Raw genomic sequence first — 5,705 nt, 5'->3', positions numbered from 1 at the left:
GGGCTCAGTATCGCCCTCGTATTCACTTCCTTTGCCTTGTTTTATTACTAGTGCATCAGAGTGTATCACGGTGCCCTTGTATTAGTATAATCCTATATCGGTCTTCCTTTATTGCAATGCTTGATCATCATTATATTGCTCCTTTTGATGAAATGATATTACTTTCTTTCCTTCTCGGGACGCAACCTCACGACCCTCCTTGCTTTGTGCTCGCTCATTAATTATTCAAGTCCTCACTCGCGGCGCTGCTTTGGTTGTCTTCCTTTTTTTATATCGCTGATTATCTCTCTCTCTCTCTCTCTCTCTCTCTCTCTCTCTCTCTCTCTCTCTCTCTCTCTCTCTCTCTCTCTCTCTCTCTCACGCGCACGCACGCACCACCACCACCACCACCATAACGGATTAACTACAAATGGTTCCCCGGGGAGCCATCATGGCCTCGCCGAGTCGCCCCGCCGCGTTGCCCTGGCGTCACCTCATCCTATGATTTAAAGTGAACGCTGAAAACTCTCCCGGAGAATGTTTTCATCACGGCACGGTTACTCTCTTCTTTCTTTCTTGCCTCTCGTAATAAATCTGGAATTCGCGGCATCGCTGATATCTAGAATTAAGAAGATGGGGTATTTTGAAAACTCGTTTGAGAAACTGATCTTTGCTTTTTTTTTTTTTAGTTTGTTGACTGTCTTTTTATGATTTTTATCAGTGGATTATTAAGGAGGGACGTGTCTATCAGGCCAATTGTCCGCGCCGTGCTTCACTCCTCATGCATTCGATGGGGAAGCTGGTGGTAGGAGGGGCGGCGTGCGCACCGCGGGGCCCACAGGGCTGTAGTGTGAGGGAGGACGTCGGCCAGAGTGTGCAGCAGGGCCAGTGGAGCTGGTGGTGGCGCGGGTGAGTGGATGGCGGGCAGACGCTCCCTGTCGAGGCTGAACGGGGCACACTGAGGAGACTCAAAACTTTTCAGAACAAACAGAGGCAATGGATGCTGAGCGTCAGCTGTCAGTGGCATCCTCGCTGTAATCCAGTCACTGACGTTTGGCAAAAATAAAATTAAAATAACTTTTCTGAAACAGTGAGCGAGATGAAACTATGATTAAAGTTCTGCCGCGGCTGTGTTTGTACTGCTTGTGTAGTGAGACGCGGCCTGGCGTGAGTGGCTGAAGTAGCGACGACTACAAAGCTTCGTCCAGTGGTGCAGCAGGCCGGAGGACAGACGTGGGTGTACTACACACATGTAAAAAGAAAGTTTAATGACACTGCATTTGAGTGTCAGTGTCCCGGGTGTCAACACGCTCGTCGACCCAGCCAGTCAGGGTCAGGATGATGGAGTGCCCTTGGAGTGCTTGGTATGTCGAAGACTCGTAAAGGCGTTGCCGGGATCACGTGAGGACAACTCTTTCATTCAATGTCCCAGGAGAAAAATGAAGCGCAGGCCTGAGGGAGACGCGGCAGCCTGTGGTGGTGAGTATCGCTCGCCGGCCAGACGTTTGTGAAGGGAGTGGCGTGACGCTGTGGGGAAATTTTTGACAATGAAGATATCAAATGATCCATTGTGACAAAAAACGTGTCGTAAAACACAAACAATATGATTAATTTGGGATGTTAATTATATAGTATGTTGACAGAATGCAGGAGACTTTTACTGATGATCCTCGTCAATTCTAGTATATATATTTTTTTCGTGGTATTTTACTTTTTACTTATTTATTTTTAACGTTGTAGTGATACTAGCTTTGAATATCGTGAGAATCTGAGTTGTGCACAAAGCAACATCTTCCAGCGCTCTATAACCACAACCACCATCACCACCGTGACCACCACCACCTTCACCACCACCACAAACTCTCGCGACAATCATTAGCATAGCTACCACCACCACCACCACCATCACTATTGAGGCTGCTGTTAGTACTTATGCTATAATACCAATAGTAGGTGTTTACAACTTTATTAAATATAATAATGATAATAATAATAATGATAATAATAATAATAATAATAATAATAATGATAACAAATAAAATAGTAGTAGCAGCAGTGATAATATTAGCAGTAATAGTAAAAGTAATAATAGTAGTAGTAATAGTAACAATAGTAGTAATAGTAGTAGTAGTACTGTAGTATCACTACTGCTACTACTGTATACTACTACTACTACTACTACTACTACTACTACTACTACTACTACTACTACTATTACTGCCACCACTACTAGTAAATAACTCAGGGAAGTTCATGCAATATCGGCTGGGCTAAGGTACACATCTCGAGCTAATTTGTCAAAAGCATTAGCAAGCTTGCTGTTGTCGCGTGAACTTTCACGGCAAACTTGTGACGCGTGCGTTTAACTGCGTGACTTGTTGAAATGAGTGATGTAGAGAGTAACGGAGCATCATCAGGCAGAGCGTGGAATCATCACATTAGCTGTGGAAAGTGGCAGGCTGGGGATGATGGGACTTAACTAGTAGAAGGCTATGGAACCATCACACTAAATTCTTGTTCGCCTCTCTCTCTCTCTCTCTCTCTCTCTCTCTCTCTCTCTCTCTCTCTCTCTCTCTCTCTCTCTCTCTCTCTCTCTCTCTCTCTCTCTCTTCTTTTTCCTCGACTGAAAATCAACAATCTCTCGACCATGCCTCGTCACACACACAGCAACCGTTCATCTGCACTTTCCGTCAAGTGTAAACAAACATGGCTCCTTCACAGTGGAAAACAGTCACTGATCGCCTCTTAATTATGTCTTGTCAACTACAGACGAGGCGAACTGGATGAAAAACGTGCATGGATTGTTCTTGGTTGGGTAGTCGGGAGGCAGGAACCTTTCTTGAGGCACGTGACATCTTCGTGCTTCCAAAAACAAGGGCGACTTTTCATGCTGTCAGTGACGAATTCCTCCGAGAGACGTGTCCAGCAAGGATGATTCATCGCGTCTATCTAGAGAGTATGGTATGGCTTGAGAAACGAAGACCTCCAAGATATTGATATCTCTTCAAGTCAAACGAGAGACTTGGTTGTCAGAATACCACAAATTGGATGTACCATGTGTGGTTAATGGATTTATTTAATATTTTTTTGAAATTTAAAGAATTATTAAGTCTTATAAAAATACCATCACCTCACTGCCCTCACCTGTTACTCTACACTGCCACAAGCCCACACCTGTTACTCTCACTTCTATTACACAAACCCACACCTGTTACTCTACTACTATGACAACCACACCTGTTACTTTGCCAGCCCAGCCAACTACACACACACACACACACACACACATCGCTTGCCTCGCTTCCACCCTGCTGCCTGTCCGACTATTCTCTCGCGCGGAAATAACTACTCACGGAGGGAGAAAGAAAAAAAAAAAAATAAAAATGAAGGGGAGAGCGGAGGACAAAAATTCAGTGGCGCGGAGATAAGATCTATTGCAATCCGTTCAGGTGGTAGAGATATTTCAGTGGAGTGGCTGGAGAGAAAAGAAAATAGAAGAATCTGGGATCGATAAGCAGCAGCAACAGCAGGAAAGGAATCAATGGTGAGGAACGTACTTAAAAAGGCGTGAAGGAGAGGGGCAAGGGAGAAGGGTTGAAAAATGAAGTGCCTCCAGATCACAGCAGGCTTCTTTCTGATCGCTGCATGTTTCGAAGCTTTAGTGTGGCTTCATCAACAAAAAGAAAACGGAGGTGAAATATTCTCTCTCTCTCTCTCTCTCTCTCTCTCTCTCTCTCTCTCTCTCTCTCTCTCTCTCTCCGAAAGAAAACGTGAATGGTGCTGTAAGATTATAATATATACTCGTATTCTTACAGCCAGTGTAACATATTCTATCCCTTGTGAGGAAAATGTACAAATCACATTGTGGCTTCTGTAGATGGTGACGGCTTTGGTAACGTTTATGTGGAAGGAGAATGTTTGTGAGGAAATAAAAGAAAAAGAAGACTTTAATATGTTTTATTTTTTCTTTAAATGGACGCTAAGAAAGTGTGCCAATAAATAAATGGCAAGTAATGTTATAACATACACTTCACAGTCTATGGTGAATAAAGAAAATGCCCGTAGGGAAAAAAAAAAAAATCAGATTACAACGTTCATTTAACTTTCTGAGGCACACCAAGAGAAAACTCAAAGGCAAACAAGAAAGAAAAAAAATATGATACATGCAAATAAGAGAAATCAGTGAAACCGTCACAAGTCATGTGTTAGGAGTTTGTAAAAGGCCTTGAGAAGGATATTGTGGTGGTTTTACCGTAACAACCTATAGCTGCAGTACACTTTAATGAGACTCCCGTCGAGATCAAAGGGTTATTTTTTGTGCCCACAAGGCAAAATGTAAAGTGTCGGAAAGACTTAGCAGAAAAGAGGAAGTTAGCTGGATCGAGTCTGAAAGAAAAGCACAGTCTGTTCTTTGAGGATCTGTGGATGAAGAAAACCGCATTGGTCAAGAAAAAGAAAGGTTATTATGTTATATCTATCTGTCTGTCTGTCTATGTCTGTCTTTCTGTCTGTCTGTCTCTGTTTATTGGTCAGACAGTCAGTTGGTTAGTCTCTCTCTCTCTCTCTCTCTCTCTCTCTCTCTCTCTCTCTCTCTCTCCTCGTGGTGTGCAGGGCCTCCGAGTCTCTACCAGACCTCTCCCCTTTATACACTGCAAGGCTTTAAAATCACCTCCTGCCATCTTGCCCATTGCACTTTGGCCTACAATGTGTATGTGTGTGTATGTGTGTGTGTGTTCTTTTGAATTATAAAGCATCGTTTCAGGCACTTATATTCTATCAGCAATGCTTCAGCTGAGGGGAAATCGTTATGGCGGAGATTTGTTACCTGAAGGGGCAATGTCTGTTACCTGCCACTGTCAGCACACCTGGTGACTGCAGGTACGCGTATTCACGAGCGTTTTTTTCAAGATTTTTACATTTAGTTAATGGGTAATTATCAAATCATTTATTTACTTATTTTTTCAATTTCCTGAAAAGAGAGTGGAAAGGCTGCTGATCATCACCTCCTACAGAGAATGTGCGAAGATTCACAAATCCATTCTGTGCACTTGTATTTTTTTTTTTTTTTTTACCTTTCACGTTTTTAGCTTTCAGGTGATCTTGAGTTTGCTATTAAATTTTCTTAGTGTGAAGTGAAAAGTGTGTTTTGTCATCAGTTCCTATGCAGTGCGTGGTGTGAGGGGGGAGAAAAGGGATAGACACTCGAATATCAAAACATTAAAAATAGGACGTATAATTATTTCATTCCCTCCTATGCAAGTACCGTGAACACTGAGCTATAGGACAATGTTTGACTTGAGAAATTCTGCATTCGAATGAAATATTCCAACTCGAGCTATTGTATAAAAGTGGCCTCCACAATTTTACAATTACAAGCAAACGCTACGTGGTCTGCGCAAAAATGAAATGACCAGTTTTGGAAATGGAAGTGTCGCTGCACACTAAGGATATTATTTCTAGATCCTTTATAGAGACAAAAAGACGTAAAATACTTGACCCTTTGGCGTGGTTTGTTCGTGAACCTAATTACGCCGCGTGGGTTGATTGAAATTTGAGGCGGCGGCGGCGGCGGCGGAGGCAGGCGAGGGCTGGGCGGAGGTGATGGTGACTGTGAAACGTGCGGATAGGTTCACAGTTTTTCCTAAATGGTATAATGGCAGTGCAGTGTTTTCTAGAATGTACTGTAGAACCTGGATAACACTACTACTAAAACTACTACTACTACT

The 5,705-nt window shown here is 43.0% G+C and overlaps 1 protein-coding gene across 8 annotated transcripts in view; it reads left to right on the top strand.

Annotated features, from left to right (window-relative positions):
• Positions 1-684: 684 nt before the first annotated feature.
• Positions 685-5,705, top strand: part of LOC135114028 (uncharacterized) — a 41,204-nt gene continuing 36,183 nt past the window's right edge. For 4 of the 8 annotated variants that reach the window (XM_064029662.1, XM_064029659.1, XM_064029658.1 and 1 more), the window contains exon 1: positions 686-1,458. The gene's annotated coding sequence lies outside the window, so the exon portion shown is untranslated. Of the gene's footprint in view, positions 1,459-5,705 lie in introns of all 8 variants that reach the window. The other 4 variants (XM_064029657.1, XM_064029656.1, XM_064029654.1 and 1 more) reach the window with 2 other exon arrangements.

This window comes from Scylla paramamosain, chromosome 27, assembly GCF_035594125.1.
Source record: "Scylla paramamosain isolate STU-SP2022 chromosome 27, ASM3559412v1, whole genome shotgun sequence".
Taxonomy (NCBI): Eukaryota; Metazoa; Arthropoda; class Malacostraca; order Decapoda; family Portunidae; genus Scylla; species Scylla paramamosain.
This window is presented reverse-complemented; position numbering and strand designations above follow the sequence as displayed.